Source organism: Lolium perenne, chromosome 7, assembly GCF_019359855.2.
Source record: "Lolium perenne isolate Kyuss_39 chromosome 7, Kyuss_2.0, whole genome shotgun sequence".
Lineage (NCBI taxonomy): Eukaryota > Viridiplantae > Streptophyta > Magnoliopsida > Poales > Poaceae > Lolium > Lolium perenne.
In genome coordinates, this window is record NC_067250.2 from 195,398,072 (window position 1) to 195,417,188 (window position 19,117).

The 19,117-nt window shown below is 39.2% G+C and overlaps 1 long non-coding RNA gene across 1 annotated transcript; it reads left to right on the forward strand.

The window, feature by feature from the left end:
• Positions 1-211: 211 nt before the first annotated feature.
• LOC127314593 (uncharacterized) lies at positions 212-13,332 on the forward strand. Its single transcript, XR_007859789.2, has 4 exons — positions 212-296; positions 465-545; positions 647-799; positions 13,179-13,332. It is a non-coding gene; the product is annotated as an uncharacterized lncRNA (long non-coding RNA).
• The last annotated feature ends 5,785 nt before the right edge of the window (positions 13,333-19,117 follow it).

Sequence of the window (19,117 nt, forward strand, 5' to 3'; positions counted from 1 at the left end):
TCTGCTGTCACAGGCTTGTTCACGAACGAGGATTGAAGCCGTAGGTTAGGGCCCTTCCTTCTCTTCTAATGAAATCAAGCGAGGAAAAAGTGAGCTTTCTTTGTTTGTGGCCCTATCCAGCCTTCCTTTGCATGTGCACATCGCCATCCTTTCCCTCCCTGCTCGAGCCCCTCAATCTGATTCTCTCCTCTTCAAATTTATTTTTCATTTGCAGATAGGGTTTGGGTGTATAGAATTTTTTTCAGCAATGTGATAGAAGGCAGAATTCATGCTCAAAGTGTCCATGGTTACTGCAGGTATACACACCCTTCCCTTCACACCTTTCTTTCCCTTCCCTCTTATCATGTAATCTTTTATCTCCACTCGATATGCCTCTCTTCTTACTTTCACTCTAGATTGAACTAATTGTGGTACAATACTGTTAGAGCATAATTTGCTATAAAATGTGTAATATTTTTATGCAGCATTAGGACCATCCACGACAAGTCGAATGACACGGCTCTATATGGTCTTTGAGGTGGACAGACTGATTCTACCTTGTCATGGTATCATTATAACTTTATAAGCCGCTCTAATGTTTACACGGATGCACATGGTTTGCCAATTTGTTCAATGTGTCTGATACTTCGATTGGTGGTCTTTTTAGGGCGTGTCGCAGAGAGAGCGTTTCAGAATTACGGTGCTTATCATGTATTGAGTGATAACTGACCATTGATGGTGCATAACATTCAACGAGTGGTGGAAATGAGGGTGATGCATATTAGTTCCCTAGGTGTCCAAGTACATGAGCTGATCCAAGGTAACCTTCTTTTCTTAATTGTTCTTTCATGAGTGAAAGTGCATGGAGCCCCCATGTGTGGTTTTGGTAATTAATGACAATCCCTATGGACTAATGTTTGCATTGAGTTATATTTGTAGGAGTTGTCCATAGGCAATTCTTGAACCATATGTTGGCTTCAAGGTTGCAATAAGAAGAAATTGATGAAGGATATCAAGTGTCAAGTATGTCTTGAAGATGAAGATGAAGTGAGCCCTCAAGCTACTTCAAGACATCAACATGATGAAGAATGAAGAAATGAAGTGCAAGTTCAAGATGAGCCATCTCGAAGAGATCCTTTGCTTGAGTCTTGCCATCCATATGGTGATCATGGATATGTGAAGATGCGCCGAAGAAGAAGCTCTCCCATGGTGGATTATGGGGGAGCAATCCACATGGTGGTCATGGTTATGTGAAGATGCGCCGAAGAAGAAGCTCTCCCATGGTGGATTATGGGGGAGCAATCCACAAGACTTCGTCAAGCAAGCACAAGCAAGAAAGGCGTTCCATCTTGTTGAGGTCAAGATCGTCGTCATCGAGCTCAAGTGGAATGCGCAAGTATAAGGTTTGCTCTTGATAGGGTTTGTTTCTCACCGGTCTCATAGTGTAGTTGGAGACCGGTTTATAGTTTAGTTGCCGTACTATCAAGAGGGCTCTCGAGTGAGTAACTCGATCGTATCGTTCGGAGAGAGCTCAAACCTTTGCATCCTTGCATCATCTTTCTTGGTTGTTATTTGGACCTTATCCATGTGATGTTTTAGAGCTTGTGCTTATTCTCATGACAAGCTCTAGTTCATCGTAACAGGTTTTCGCATAGATCACTTGTTGCGTTTTCGAGTTTGGTTCATCATCTTTCTTGGTTTTATTTGGATCTTATCCATGTGATGTTTTAGAGCTTGTGCTTATTCTCATGACAAGCTCTAGTTCATTGAGAATGGTTTTTCCATGGGCAACTTGTTGCATTTTCAAGATTGGAGGTTTTACCGTATGTCTTTTTGAGATAGGTCAAACCTTTCTTCATTTGTTTCTATCCTCCTTTGCTGGACTATGATGTTTCTATGCATATTGTTGTAGAGCTCGTTGTTGTGATTTCAACGAGCCCAAGATCATCGAAATCGGAGTCCGGATGCAAAAGTTATGCCCGTTTTAGTTTTGGTGTTTCGCAGCTTTTCTTAGGCCGGATATTTTGGAAATATCCGGGCCGGATTATCCGGGCCGGATATTTCGGAAATATCCGGCCCCCCCGAAATCGTCTAAGGACCGGAAGAAAAGCAGCTCTGGATAGGGGCCGGATTTTTGGCCGGATTTTGTCCAGGTTTTGTCCCGAGGCCGGATTATCCGGCCCCGGATAATCCGGCCCCAACTTGGGCCGGAATATCCGCCCCGTTTTTGCCCAAACGGCTCGATTTTCTTGGGGGTATAAATACCCCCTTCTTCCTCCTTGGGCTGTGCTTCTCTCACTCTCTCTCCCCTCCATTGTTGAACTAGAGAAGCTTGCTCCATCTCTCAATCCCTCCATGATTCTTGCCCCCATTTGAGGGAAAAGAGAGAGGAGATCTAGATCTACATTTCTACCAATCAAATCCATCTCTTTGTGAGTGGAACTCTCTAGATCTTGATCTTGGTGTTCTTTGTGAATTCCTTTGTTCTTCCTCTCTTATTCCCCCAATAGCTTTTGTAGCTTTGTTGGAATTTGAGAGAGAAGGACTTGAGCATCTTTGTGGTGTTCTTGCCATTGCATTTGGTGCATCGGTTTGAGTTCTCCACGGTGATTCGTGGTGGTGAAAGCAAGAAGGTTGTTACTCTTGGGTTCTTGGAACCCTAGACGGACTCTAGGCCTTTGTGGCGGTTTGTTGGGAGCCTCCAATTAAGTTGTGGATGTGTGCCCCAATCTTTGTGTAAGGCCCGGTTTCCGCCTCGAAGGAAATCCCTTAGTGGAACCGTGACCTAGGCCTTTGTGGCGAGGGTCACCGGAGATTTAGGTGAGGCGCCTTCGTGGCGTTCGGTGTGTGGTGTGAGTACCGCATCTTGGGGTGAGGCCTTTGTGGCGTTGGTGTGCATCGAGCAACCACACCTCAAGGTGAGCCTCTTGTGGCGTTCGGGAGCACTAAGCAACCGCACCTCTCCACCGGAGATTAGCACTCGCAAGAGTGTGAACTCCGGGATAAATCATCGTCTCCCGCGTGCCTCGGTTATCTCTATACCCGAGCTCTTTACTTATGCACTTTACCTTGTGATAGCCATCGTGCTTGAAGTTATATATATCTTGCTATCACATACTTGCTTGTATTGCTTAGCATAAGTTGTTGGTGCACATAGGTGAACTCTTGCTTAGAATAAGTTGTTGGTGCACATAGGTGAACCATAGTATATAGGCTTTGGGCTTGACAAAGTAAACGCTAGTTTTATTCCGCATTTGTTAAGCCCATCTCGTAAAAGTTTTAAATCGCCTATTCACCCCCTCTAGGCGACATCCGTGTCCTTTCAATTGGTATCGAGCAAGGTCTCTCATTCTTAGGCTTCACCGCCTTGAGAGTAAAGATGTCGGTTAGGGATTAGATCACAATAACTTGTTTATATTTGATGGCACAAATAATGATCTATGGAATATTTATGTGCTTAATATTTTGCGGGTATTTCCCGAACATGGAGCGATTTCTTGACATGGGTTTTTCTTCTCCTAAGGATCCCCAAAATTTATCTTATGAGGAGAAGAAAAACTCTTGTCTCGATGCTCTTGCTTCTCATGTGTTTTCCATTGTTGTGAGCAATGTAGTTACTTCTTCAATCATGCCTTTTGGGAGCGCTCATGAATTATGGACAAAACTTCGAGATAAATATGATGTGTCCAATATCATTGAGGATGATTGTATTGCTTCCACTTCCGGCCGTGATGAGTTCTCATCTTCATCCACTTCACCAAAGTGTTTCAAGACACAAGGTAATGATATGGTGAGTGGTGATGGAAATTGCAATGTTGGTATTGAGCTTACTATTGATGATCCTTCATCTATATCTCATTGCAATGGTTCATCTTTGGACTTAAACACATCTAGCACTAGAAATGATTTACATTCTTGTGTTGATAGTCCTTGCATATCATGTGTAAGTTGCTTGAAAAAATCTAATGATGATATGCTTGCATTGTCTTGTGGCCATGATAAAAATGATTCTATTTCCTCTAGTTGTTGTGTGTCTAACAATGTAGAGGAAACCAAAGATTCTATTGGTCAAGACAAGATCTTGAAAGGAGCCTCAAGTAACTCCTCATCTTTATTTCACGGTCCTCATATATGCCTTATGGCCAAGGGTTCCACGGTACCTCCTACCATGGAACCTAATATGTCTCGTGGTGATAAGAATGAGGATGAATATGAAGAAGAGGATTGGGTTGTCTCTCTACGCGATAAAGGTGAGAGTGTATTCAAGGTTCTTTACAAAGATAAAATTGCTAGCTCTCACTTCTTTGAAATCTTGACTACCGCTATTGAGAGCCAAAAACTTATTTGGATGCATGAGAACACCATTGATAAAAAGGGTGCTCTTGAACGAGAGTATGCCGATGATGTAGCATCTTTAAAGAATGATCTTGAAGAAGAACAAGAGACCGTAGCCTCTCTTGAGGAGCAACTTCAAACCCTTGAGGTGTCTCAAAATGAAATATTTGCTAAACTCACTAAAGAAAGAGACCATGCTAAAGCTAAATTAAAATTGCTTAAAAATGAAAAGTTCAAAGTTGGTGTTGGCCATGATAAACTTGTTAAGGATCTAGATGATCTAGACAAGGCCCACAAGGCCTTGGAGAGCGAACACTCTATCCTCACCAAGTCATATGAGCAACTACAAGCTTCATATTTAAAAGAGCATGCTATGTTACCCTCTCTTCTTGATATGTCTTGTGATGATGTTTGTGCTACTAACTCTACTTCTTGTGAAGCATCTATCATGAAGGAGAATGTTGAGCTAAGGGCTCAACTTGATTTGCTAACTTGCAATTATGGGAAATTGGAAGAAAATCATGGAAAGCTTTCTAGCTCCCATGAGGATATTCTAGCCTCTCATGATAGGCTAAAGTTAGCTCATGAGGCTATCATATCTAAGGCAACACCTTGTGAGCCTCATGTGGATACTAGCACTACTACTCAAAATGCTATATTGCCATGTGCTAGTCCTTGTAATTCATCCACTCATAGTATTGCTAAATCTTGTGATGAATTATCTTCCTTGCCTTGTTGCTCTAACAATGAAGGTTCTACTTCCTCTAGTACTTGTGTTGTTACTAACCATGTAGAGGAAATCAAAGAGCTCAAGGCCCAAGTCACTTCTTTGAAGAATGACTTGGTAAAGGGTCATGAAGGGAAATGCAAACTTGACACGATGTTGAGTATGCAACAATCCCCCAATGACAAGAGTGGACTTGGATTCAAATCCAACAACAAGAACAAGTCCAAGAACAACAACAACAAGAAGGGCCAAGTACAAGTCAAAGACCGGCCAAGATTGTTTGCTTCAAGTGCAAAATTGAAGGGCACCATGTTAGATCTTGCCCTTTGAAGAAGAAGCAAAAAGGGAAGCGGCCTCAAGCTCAAACTCATATTCAACCTCAAGTTGAAGAAATTCCACTTCCCAAGAAGAATCAAGCCAATGCTCCCATTGTGGAGAAATCTAGTGAGAAGAAGGAGAAGAAAAGAACTTGCTACATATGCCGTGAGAAGGGCCACATCTCCTCTTTTTGCACTATTGGTACCTCATCCAACTCTATCTCCATTGATGATGTTTATTCTCTTTGTAAGGATGAGGGTGGCAATGTGTTTGCAAAATATGTTGGTGCTCAAAGTGGTGTCAAGAAAAGAACCATTTGGGTTGCCAAGCCTATTGTGACTAACCTCTTAGGACCCAACTTAGTTGGGGACCAACAATCCAAAACTTGATCAATAGGTGCTTTTTGGAGGGCATTGGAGACTTGGCTACATCATGAAGAATTAAGGGATCTTCATCATTTATATTATCTCAAGCCAAGTCTTGGTTATCTTGCTTCTATCATATATTCAATGTTCCTCCTTGCGGTAACATGTGCTCAACTCATTTATATTGAAAGTTACTCGCCCCTTTGCATGTGTTAGTTTTGTTCCTAACATGTGTTTGTATATGTTGTGCTTCCTACTTGCTTTTTCTTGAGAAATCAAGTCTATGCATGTTGGGTTGCACACCATGTATTTGTGTTTGTGTTGGAGCCTCTTTGCATCTTGTTGTATCTTATATGGCTCTTATGAGAGATTAATGGACTATAACATTTTGGGGGAGTGATATTCCTTTAGGAATTTCACAATCCTAACAATGTGTGTACATGAGGAATATCACATAGAATTGATATTGCAAGATTATCTAGTCTCTATGTGGTATGTCATCTTCATGAGAAATTCAAATTCTAATGTTCATTAATATCTCTAGTTGGATCTTATTTGCCTCTTGTGAAAATAAATTCCTTATCACATTATGGGGGAGTAATAAGCTTTGTGCATATTACAAGCCTAGAAAATGTGAACATTTGAGGTTGTGTCACATAGAATTGATACCATAAATTATCTCTCTCCTATGTGGCATGTTTGCTCAAACAAGCTCCAATTTGCTTAAATGGCTTCATTGCTAATATCTTTGTGGATCTTATTTGTGAAAGTTTTTCTTGGCATGGTTTTTCCCAACGTGTCCCTCAATACATTTTTGGAAAACCATGTGCTTCAAGTCATACTATTAATTGCTTTGCATGTTGGTATGAATACTATTAATTGCTTTGCATGTTGGTATGAATACTATTAATTGCCTTGCATGTTGGTATGACTAAATGAAGCTATCAAGAAACTATCTTTGCATGATGGTTAACTCTTATCTTTTACCATATGCTTTGTTCGTTGTAAATATGATCTTATGTATACTTATAAACTACCACCGGGAAATATTTCCTAATACCTCTTGTCCTAGGACAATTGGTAATCAATTATGAGGTAGATATTTATTGATCATATCTACATTGGCTCTTGTATTTATATTGCCTTATTTATTGCCATAAATTTGTTGTGCTTTGACTCCCATGTGTCTTCCTTGCATCTTATGGATCTAAGTTGTCTATTCAAACTTTCTTAGCATTGTTAGACGATATAGGTAGCGTGATGATCCTAGTTTTGTGCATTTTGTATTCATATAAAAATCCTAGATAATGCACCAAACTTGGGGGAGCTCTTCTATATTATTAGAATGCTTAACATCTCTTGATCTTTATCAAAAATTTGGTTTTGGGAGACATAAAATTTTCTTTTTGGTACTTTGTGCCATCATAAAAAGTTTCGAGGGTTTGGTTTATTTGTTGGAACCTTGCTCTCTTGGGAGTTGGTTATCTCATTCCTTTGTGCTTAGGTTTAATTAGCTTCTTATAATGAGATAAGTCTTTGGAGTCAATCTTGTGTTGATTTGATTCTTTGATATAATTTGGACAACCATTGTCTCTTGGTTTATTTGGTGTTTTGTCCAAATTGTATCTTCCTTTGGTTCTTGAAAGTATTGTGCATGCATATTTAATATATGTATATCTTATGGCATGTGTCACTTTCTTTGATTCAATATATAGGGTAAACTCCATCAAATCCTAATTTGGCTAAGATGTGCATGAAATTCAATTTCATATCTATATGCACATAGAATTGTGGAGTTTGTCCTATATATTGTAGTGTGTCTAACTACTTCGGACCCAATTAGTTTGGGGACCATTTTGTACTTACCTTTGTGTTAGGTACAATGGATATGCATTGAATGCTTGTCTCACTCTTGGAAAGAAGTGGTGACTCAATGGTAACGTGAGGCAAGCTAGGATGATCAACGAACACATATCTACTACATCCACACCAATGCTATCTTGGTAACAAGTATCTTCTCATGCATACTTTTCTTGTATCCAACCTTATGGTTGCATCTTGGCATGAATCTCTTGATTTGCAAATGTTGTGCTTCTTGCAAAAGTCTTAATGAAACCTCTTTATTGTGAATGTGAGTAATTTGAGATGAGTGCATTTGTTGGGAAGTATTTTAAATCATGCTCATGATTCATCCATCCCAACTATGCCTATCTAGCAATTTTGTTGCATATCAATTCCTCAAGGCTCTCACATGTGCAATATAGATGAAAGTGCAAATTTAGTTACTTCTTTTGGTATCCCCGTTTGTGATACTTGTTGCCTTTCTCAAATGCATCCCAACTATCTTCTATCCCTTGTTGATATTTGTGATGTATTTTAGTTGTTTGTGGTTGAAGTTCATGAATGTACAATAAGATAATATTGAGCCTTTGGCCATGCTATTAAGCAAAAATCTTATTGGTATATTGCATGACTTCGTCTTGGATATCATGCTATTTTTCTTGTGTATCTATTTGGTGTGTGCATGTTTCTTTGTGGATAAATATCTTTGTGATATTGTCCACTTAGAGAAACTTATACACATAAGAGATGATACATCTCCATTTGATATCTTATTTATTTGTTGCATGTTGATTGGTCATGCTAAGAAATATAATTCATTGAAGACTATGATGATGCTTTTTGCTCATCCATATAATAGTCTTATAATATGCTTTATCATGCCTTTCACATATCCTCTTGGTTGAGCCTTTTATTATGGTGCCTCTTACTTATTGCTCAACTATTTGTTTGTTGCAAGTGTTAAGCTTATTTCTCTATCTATGATCTATTCCAAATGTTTGTGTTTTAAATGGTAATGAGGGAGTGAGGATTCCATGTTATGCATATTGTATTCAAAGACAACATTTTAATTTATGCATGTACCTTGGGGAGCTTCCTCATTTGATTTAGAGCACTATCTTGTGGTGATCATTAGAGTTTGATTCACTTGGTATCTTTTATTTTTGAATGATATTATGGGAGTGATGATTCCATGTTTGTGCACTTTATACTCTAATGGAAATTGTCTAGTTTTGTGCACAAACCTTGGGGAGCTTCCTCATATTATTTAGAGCAATCTTCTTGATCTTATCATAATATCTATCTTTCTTTTGGTATCTTCCTTGTGGTTCATTTGGTTGCTTGCTTCATTTGTTGAAGCTTCTTGACTTTGTTATCTTTTTGCAATCTTTGATCCTATCTATAGTGTGATTCCTTCCGAATATTCGTCATTGGATATGAGCATTTGATTCCACTCAAATTATGAGAAATGCACACGCTATGGAGGAACTCTCACTATATTGGCCTTCTAAATTTTTCACCCATTTCGGCAATTGGTGCCAATGGGGGAGAAGTTTGGAGGGTTTAAGGGAATTTGGTTATGTCTTTGCTTTGTGCTTAAGCATGTGCTTTTATTGCATTGCATCTTGTTGCTTTGCATAGTTGAATATTTAGAGGAAACTCCACTAGGCTTTGAATGCCAATATATGCAATGAAAGTCAAGATCATTCACACATGCATATATTATGGGGGAGTTTGCTCTATATATTCAACTTATTTGTTACTTCAATTCCTTATATAAACCCTCTCAAAGAGATTGTCATCAATTACCAAAATGGGGGAGATTGAAAGTGCATGGAGCCCCCATGTGTGGTTTTGGTAATTAATGACAATCCCTATGGACTAATGTTTGCATTGAGTTATATTTGTAGGAGTTGTCCATAGGCAATTCTTGAACCATATGTTGGCTTCAAGGTTGCAATAAGAAGAAATTGATGAAGGATATCAAGTGTCAAGTATGTCTTGAAGATGAAGATGAAGTGAGCCCTCAAGCTACTTCAAGACATCAACATGATGAAGAATGAAGAAATGAAGTGCAAGTTCAAGATGAGCCATCTCGAAGAGATCCTTTGCTTGAGTCTTGCCATCCATATGGTGATCATGGATATGTGAAGATGCGCCGAAGAAGAAGCTCTCCCATGGTGGATTATGGGGGAGCAATCCACATGGTGGTCATGGTTATGTGAAGATGCGCCGAAGAAGAAGCTCTCCCATGGTGGATTATGGGGGAGCAATCCACAAGACTTCGTCAAGCAAGCACAAGCAAGAAAGGCGTTCCATCTTGTTGAGGTCAAGATCGTCGTCATCGAGCTCAAGTGGAATGCGCAAGTATAAGGTTTGCTCTTGATAGGGTTTGTTTCTCACCGGTCTCATAGTGTAGTTGGAGACCGGTTTATAGTTTAGTTGCCGTACTATCAAGAGGGCTCTCGAGTGAGTAACTCGATCGTATCGTTCGGAGAGAGCTCAAACCTTTGCATCCTTGCATCATCTTTCTTGGTTGTTATTTGGACCTTATCCATGTGATGTTTTAGAGCTTGTGCTTATTCTCATGACAAGCTCTAGTTCATCGAAACGGATTTCGCATAGATCACTTGTTGCGTTTTCGAGTTTGGTTCATCATCTTTCTTGGTTTTATTTGGATCTTATCCATGTGATGTTTTAGAGCTTGTGCTTATTCTCATGACAAGCTCTAGTTCATTGAGAATGGTTTTTCCATGGGCAACTTGTTGCATTTTCAAGATTGGAGGTTTTACCTGTATGTCTTTTTGAGATAGGTCAAACCTTTCTTCATTTGTTTCTATCCTCCTTTGCTGGACTATGATGTTTCTATGCATATTGTTGTAGAGCTCGTTGTTGTGATTTCAACGAGCCCAAGATCATCGAAATCGGAGTCCGGATGCAAAAGTTATGCCCGTTTTAGTTTTGGTGTTTCTGCAGTTTTCTTAGGCCGGATATTTTGGAAATATCCGGGCCGGATTATCCGGGCCGGATATTTCGGAAATATCCGGCCCCGAAATCGTCTAAGGACCGGAAGAAAAGCAGCTCTGGATAGGGGCCGGATTTTTGGCCGGATTTTGTCCAGGTTTTGTCCCCGAGGCCGGATTATCCGGCCCCGGATAATCCGGCCCCAACTTGGGCCGGAATATCCGCCCCTGTTTTTGCCCAAACGGCTCGATTTTCTTGGGGGTATAAATACCCCCTTCTTCCTCCTTGGGCTGTGCTTCTCTCACTCTCTCTCCCCTCCATTGTTGAACTAGAGAAGCTTGCTCCATCTCTCAATCCCTCCATGATTCTTGCCCCCATTTGAGGGAAAAGAGAGAGGAGATCTAGATCTACATTTCTACCAATCAAATCCATCTCTTTGTGAGTGGAACTCTCTAGATCTTGATCTTGGTGTTCTTTGTGAATTCCTTTGTTCTTCCTCTCTTATTCCCCCAATAGCTTTTGTAGCTTTGTTGGAATTTGAGAGAGAAGGACTTGAGCATCTTTGTGGTGTTCTTGCCATTGCATTTGGTGCATCGGTTTGAGTTCTCCACGGTGATTCGTGGTGGTGAAAGCAAGAAGGTTGTTACTCTTGGGTTCTTGGAACCCTAGACGGACTCTAGGCCTTTGTGGCGGTTTGTTGGGAGCCTCCAATTAAGTTGTGGATGTGTGCCCCAATCTTTGTGTAAGGCCCGGTTTCCGCCTCGAAGGAAATCCCTTAGTGGAACCGTGACCTAGGCCTTTGTGGCGAGGGTCACCGGAGATTTAGGTGAGGCGCCTTCGTGGCGTTCGGTGTGTGGTGTGAGTACCGCATCTTGGGGTGAGGCCTTTGTGGCGTTGGTGTGCATCGAGCAACCACACCTCAAGGTGAGCCTCTTGTGGCGTTCGGGAGCACTAAGCAACCGCACCTCTCCACCGGAGATTAGCACTCGCAAGAGTGTGAACTCCGGGATAAATCATCGTCTCCCGCGTGCCTCGGTTATCTCTATACCCGAGCTCTTTACTTATGCACTTTACCTTGTGATAGCCATCGTGCTTGAAGTTATATATATCTTGCTATCACATACTTGCTTGTATTGCTTAGCATAAGTTGTTGGTGCACATAGGTGAACTCTTGCTTAGAATAAGTTGTTGGTGCACATAGGTGAACCATAGTATATAGGCTTTGGGCTTGACAAAGTAAACGCTAGTTTTATTCCGCATTTGTTAAGCCCATCTCGTAAAAGTTTTAAATCGCCTATTCACCCCCCCCCCCTCTAGGCGACATCCGTGTCCTTTCAATGAGTTTATCTATTTAATGTTTCTGAATTTTGTTGTCCGCTTGTTTTTTTTTCTGTAAAGCATTTTTTTTTTGCGAGGGGCTGTAAAGCATTATTTATCTGTAATAGGTGCAACTATATGGACAGAGATTTGGTGCACATGGGCACCAGTGATCTCGTTTTTTAGAAAAATTAAAAATAATAGTTTTGAGTTGTAAAAAATTCTGGAAAAAAATCCACACATAGTCAATGATGTATCCCACAAACGGGCAAAAAATCAATTTCAAATACTTAATATTTTGAGCTACACAAAAATAACAAAATTGTAGATCTGAGTAGTCATTTTCAAATCTCCAAAACATAGCAGAATTTGTCATTTTTGTCCAGGTCAAAATAAAAAGAATTTTGGATTGGGATTTTCCATGATTGTGGGATGTATCATTGGTAATCTACAGAATTATTTTCATAATTTTTTATAACTTGTAAAAACATTTTTTAATTTTTTTAACTGAGCGAGAGCACTGGAGCCCGTGTGCTAAAAGCACTTTTCGCAACTATATTTAGATTGTAGATCAGCGAAGTGCTATTCACGTCTGGAGCTTATACACTATAGCTAATTCGGCTGTGGGAAATATATTGTTTACTCTTAATACATGGTGCTGTATTTTTTTCACTTATGTTTTTAGTGTAGGCAAAACTGCAATAGATATATTTCTTGATTGGTCTCATATTGTTGCGGATTGCCTTTTCGATTCTTTTCTTTCCACAACAGATCAATTTATGTAAGTCGTTAGCATTTTGTCCTAGATTTTTTTTCCATTTCACAATTTGTTTTTAGTTTTGTAACATTTCATGCGAAGATGGCACAAGTACCCTGGCTCTTCCTTGATGTGGTAGGTCAGTAGTTGAGACATTGTGACTTCAGAGGACAAGTACGCCTCATATGTTTGTTGTTACATGTCTATACAGTGAACTTAAACAGCATGCTCTCGTGATTTGTTATATGCCAACTGAAGAATATATGTTCTATGTCACTGACGAATATATATGCACACTATAGTTTAATTATTAGGGACATGCTAATTTCTGGACAAGCTCAGTTATTTGAACTACACAATGTTTACTTAAAAGTTAGCATATAACTTACTTATTTTTGATGAATATTTATATTGCCTGACTCAAAGTAAGATTTAGTTTATACCTTAGTTGAATTTAGTTACTCTATGTACCATTGATATTTACGATATATAAGCTGCCCCATATGATTCAAATTTACCCTTCTGCTACAAAATATATGTGCTGACGTTTTTATTTTACTTGGATGCTTTGCAGATGCTGAGCTAAGACCTTGTTTGGGTTTGGTTGGTAGGAGATCCTTGCACTGTCGGTGACAACAGACAACATTCGGTGCTGTGGGAGTGTCAGGTAATTGTAAACTACATATTGTGATGCAGATGATGGTACACGTTGGGCTGCTAATGCAGTATCAACTAACGATTGGTGAAATTTGCTTGGCTAATATAGGATTCTTTTCTAAAATTCCCAAGGAATTTGGGAAAAGGCAGCGGTAAGTTATTCTCCATGTCCTCCTTTGTATAACATCAACATCTGTGATATAACCAGTCTGCACGTCTCTGCTGAATTTACTTATTTAGTTATTTGTTTGTTGTTCTCAGATTTGTATCTACTGACGAGAAAAGGTAAGCAAGTAATATTTTACAGGTAAGCAATTGGTTTGATCGTGTTGGGAAAGTATTGGTCAAAAAGAATATGAATGACAACACAAGAAAAGGTGACCATGACATGGAGAAACACATTTTTCAAGTCTGCCTACTTGGCGAGCGCAACGGCAGCCGTACCGCCATCGCCTGACACCCTCAATATTGGTTGGATATGCTCTATGTAGAGGTCTCTCAAGAAGCAGTATGTCGCTGATGGTGTTCATGAAGTGACTCCTAATAATGAGCAAGACGGCAAATCTGATCTCAGGTAACTAGAGGTGTAAAGTTCTGACGGTTCAGCTTGTAGCTGCCTCGTTTGTTAGAACTCAACTACGCTTCTATCTGATCTACTATGTATTTTTTCCGTAGAGAAGCTGAATAACAAAGGAGCAAGTGGAGAAGGTTCTTAAGGCTGGTGCTAACGTTGTATTTACCACCAAAGGGAATCAATGATATGTTATTGAAGGTGCTTTTTATTAACTCGGGCAGAAATGATTGGTGTTCCTGTTAATATGATTTTGTATATTGTTATCCAGCACTCCTGCATAAACTATTTATGTATTTGGTTGAAATGGTCCAAGTTAATATTGTTTTGTTTAGCTGCTGGTACCTTTGGTTGGGTGATGCATACAGAACCTCTAATCTATTTTATAGTCTTTTTGATTCAGCAATAAATTGCTTCAACTATGCATCTGAACCTGATGATCATATATATTTGTCGCATATATTTCCCTCTTTTTTTCAGGTTGTAGCAATTGATATACAGTCTAGCCTGCAGTGATTTGTCTTCCCATGTCTTTGTAATCTCAATTTTGTAAAGTAGTGTCCATCCTGGTTCTGGTGAGCTTATTTGGGCAATTATCGAAGTCTGGTTCTCATATATTGGTTGTGAGAATTATTCACCTACTATGGCTGCCAACAGGTAGTTAGTTCACATTGCAGCCATTTCCAATCCCTTCCTGCTTTAGTTTTGATGTATTTAGACTGTTTGATTGTTTAGACTATGTATGTTAATTTATGTATTGTTCATGCCATGGTACTTTTTGATGCCGTGACAGGTTACTTAGAATGATGACTGGATGCATAGTGGCGGTGTTAGCGTGGATATCTATCGAGTAGAACATGGTGGGGGTGGGGTGGCCGGCTAGAGGAGGCAGAGGTGCGGTGTGAGATCTTGCAATTTTTTTCTGGAGCTGCTGTGGTGGCGTCGGTGTGCTCTGTCCACCTTGTTTCATGTTTTGGTAGAGTTCTTATTATGATGTGACTAGCAATAGGTTGCAATATAGGTTCAGCGACTTCCTGTGCTGCTTTTCCTATTGATGCATACACATGTACCTGATCTGGTAATGAGATTCTGTGTTGGGTTTAAAAATTACTGCTTTAGAATTTCTCGCATGGGGTTCAAGTTGCTGCACATGGCAAGTAAAATACCAAAATTTTCATTACAAAGTGATTTTTTTAAACCTGTACAATGTGCACCAGTAGACAGAACAACTTTTGGATTTTACTATGTACTGTGAATTATATTCGGAGGCTATCAATCAGGCATATAGGATACCTTTTTCTTCTGGTATGATCCAAAATGTAAAAATAACATGAATAGAGAAACTGACCACTTACAATTATGTATTTGAGAATCTAAGATGCATCTCTTCTTCCATTTATCCAATGATGGGGCAACTTTTTTACTCTCTGAATTGCTCTGAAGATTTTGAGTTGCTGGTACTATATAGGACCTGATTTGGTATTTCTCTGTGTAGGGCTTGGATCCTGTGAAGGTGGAGCTGGCGTCGGAGTAGGCGTAGCTATACACCACCTCCCGGGTTGAGTGTGGCTGCTCACTCAAAATCAGGACGACGCGGCCTGCGACGCAAGCAACAAAGGAATGTTGAATCCACTGATCCATTTTGTACGATTTGCTTTAAGTGCCTTACTTTGTCTCAGCATATCCACTGATCCTTCGGGCCTTTTAGCGCATACTCTTTAATTTATGATCTTACTTGAGGAGGTCAATGCACATATTCTTTAGTTTATAACATTATTTGAACCACCACTAGAAGGAATCATCATAATTAAATTATTCTCTGCTCTATGAACTTCAAGTCCCATTTATTTGAACACGTGCCTGGTATTATGGGTTTCAGAGAACGACCTATGATCTTGGAATTGTCCATTCGGTGCTATGAAGGTATCAGGTGCTCAGTTGGAGGTACATATTCAAGGTTGAGGCTGATATGCACAATGTAGCAAGGTACGTTTTAGTTTACAATACAATACATTCATGTTTGTTTTCTTGATGTAGTTCTGCTTATTTCAATAGTATGTTTTGCTTTCCTTATCCTTTTGTTTTGGTACAATATGCCATCTGTTTTGAGTTAGTCTGTCTTAAATTAAAGTGGCTAGGAGCTTAGGAGATGCTTAACTTGAGTTTATTTGCCAAAAGAATGTTACTTTTCTTATCTGCCTAAACACCATGTGAGCTCCTCCTAAACCTGGTTTCTTTGTTTCCCATGAAGGCCTGTAAAGCTCTATTGTATTCTTGCTTTCATCTAAGTTTCTGGTTCATTATGAAAGCATCCTGAGACAACTTTGTGGACTAAAATAATTAGGCAACCTGAGACACTGGTTCACTTTGTTCTTTTGCTTTCCTATAGATTTAACTGGTTGATAGCCACTAGAAAAAATATAAAAATTCAGAAATTCTACAGTCTTGATTTCAAGATTTGAAGTGAACTAGCTGTCTTGAAGTGTTTCATATAATTGGAACCTTTTTTTGCGGGGCATATAATTGGAACCTGAATTGTGTAAAAACTGAATTTTATTAAAAAAATACTTATCTTTGCAGTCCCCTTTGTTTGTATTAAGATTTTGATTCATATAATCGGAACATATAAAAATTTCCACAGTTTTGAGGTGAATTAGCTGTCGATATGCTTTTTGTGAGAACTATGTCCATCTGCTCAAGATGATATGATATGCAGCAATCATACAATTCAGGTTTGGAAAGATTAGGAATGAAAATAGAAGGGGCCATACACATACAAGATCATTCAAAGCTGTGCTGAATGAAATCATAATCGGGAAGACATTGAACTGAAATCATGTTCTTGTTTAGTTATGCCATAGATTTGTTTGGTCTGATTGTAGATGACGCCCTTTAACTTGGCACTACCTATTTAGAAGTGTTCACGGGAAGTTTCTTCCCTGCACGCTATAAGATTAAAAAATGATCAATTAGTTTACTTGTTTCTTGCTGTCATTTTAATTGAGGTGATGCTTAAATAATCTGGGATTTTTACGATGGATAGTGGTTTATCTACAAATCTAATAGTTTGATAGGCCTCTGCCCATTATGATGATAGGTTGCCTGAAATGGTTCAAACTTACATCAAATGAGGCGTACATGAGGCTGTTTGATGGGTTCCAATGGTTCATGTTGTCCTGCATTAGGTTTCATTGTGTTGGGAGGAGGTGCAGTGATTTTGCCGCAGTTTTTTCTACCTAAAATACTTCTTCAGCACCGTTATTTCATCGTGTTAATGTCTCTGCAATCTGAATTTTGTACAGGTAGTGTCGATCCTGGTTCTGGGAATTGATTTGGGCAACTTTTGGAGTTTGGTTCTCATATATTGGTCCTGAAAGATATTTTTTTGCAAGTGCCCAATTGATTTTACGCTTATTTGAAAGCCAAGCCCGGTATGTCTCGGGCTCTTCTTTTCTATTCTGCATTTCTTCAGAAAAATATATTACTCTCTGGGCTTGATGATTTTGGTAACAAGTGTTTAATATGCTAGAATTTGGTACAAAATTAAATTTTAGTGTGTTCTCGAGTAGTCGAGTAGCTGCTTGTCTGTCATTTACTTCTTATTTTAGTTTATAGTTTTTTATGCTTCATTTTCCCGGTGATGTGCAAGAAGTTTAATTTATGCCAGAAGCTGTATATGAGTCCCTGCACATCCATTCTCATTAAGAAAATAATATTTACACTCTACTATGTATGCATGAGCTACTATTATAGAGCTCTTATTGCCAAACAGGTCCATCAATGGACACCAAGTGCACACCACTTGGCATGCCAGCTAATTTGTTGCTTTTAGGATGTTACATGTGCTGTAGGTGGCTTAATACGGATACAAATAATATTGTTCCTTTTTACTCATGAACAATAAGTACTCAGTTTTTCAGTGTGCCTGCAACCCAGTTCGGCAACAACAAGAGCACATGGTATTTGCTCTGTCAGTATATCACAATTTAATTATGTTTATAGGTGTGCTTCCTATGCAATAATCAGAGCCGGAATTAGTGAGTGGGGCTTTTAACATGATTCTGTGTTGCATCTAGCTCCACAAGCCACCTTAAACATCCTTTTAAGACCTGATTGTGTATGACTGATTATGCCAAGGTCTTTAATCTACCTTTTGTTCACTCGATAGAGGTTTTCTAGGATACTCAATCTCTTCATGTGTTATATGCGTCGGCCAACTTTGTATCCGCTGATGACCGGTACCTCCGCGGCATTAGCTAATTTTTCCAGCGTACAGATTTTAGTAGAAAAAACGAATGTTGTTATGAAAGATTTTTCAGACCGGAAAATACATAAGAGCCCGCGAGAGCAAGGGGAACCAGTATGCATCTTGTTTGGAATGCATTTGGCCAGCTGCCATGGATGTGGTATGTTGGCATTACAAAAATTTCTATTTTCTTCATGTTGGGTAGTGTGCTGTATAACACCTCGGCTTGCTTATTTCTTCATGTTGTGTAGTGCTACAAAGGAAAATGATCAATTAGTGTACTTATTTCTTTCTGTCATTTAATTGAGGTGATGCTTAAATTATCTGGCACTGTTTGAAATACTACAGAAATAGATGCATGTATATTTTCCTTTGCAGCCCTTGCATTTATGATACACAACATGTTGTATTTTCCGTAGATAAACCACATTTATTTGTCTACTTCACCGTTTTATTTACACTTATTCACAACATAGTACACTTGTTTACTTTACCATGTGATTTCCGGTGAGCTTCACACTCACATCCATAGTTGATTCTGTTCCCTGTAGAAAATTCATAGTAGCTATGCTTTGTTATGTTAATGGATTTGACAAAGATAATGATGACCCAAGCATGTTTTATTTCATAGCTGTGGAACTCTGAGCAAGGTGCACTTCCCCTCCAAGTTACCCTCCAAGTGTGTAGCATGTGATTCGCCATGTTGAGGAATGCTGCATTTACTTGCATATAATCCTCCTTTTTTTTTGTAAAATTAGAGCTTAAATCAGCTAGCCAGTAGCAACTAAATGCCCAGGTAGGTTGAGATGTTGATGGAGCTGATAAGCTCTATTACTTTATGAATTAATGATTGCTGGTATCACTAGGATAGTAGTTAATGAATCTTGAAATCATGTCTCGCTATGCATAATTTTGCTGATTGGTTGCTGTTTTGAGTACAAGAAAATAAAGATCCGGGGCACTGAAAGCATCCTTATTTGTAGTTGAACCGGATAACCACTTCTGATGTTTTGCAATCATGGTATGTTCTGAATTACTA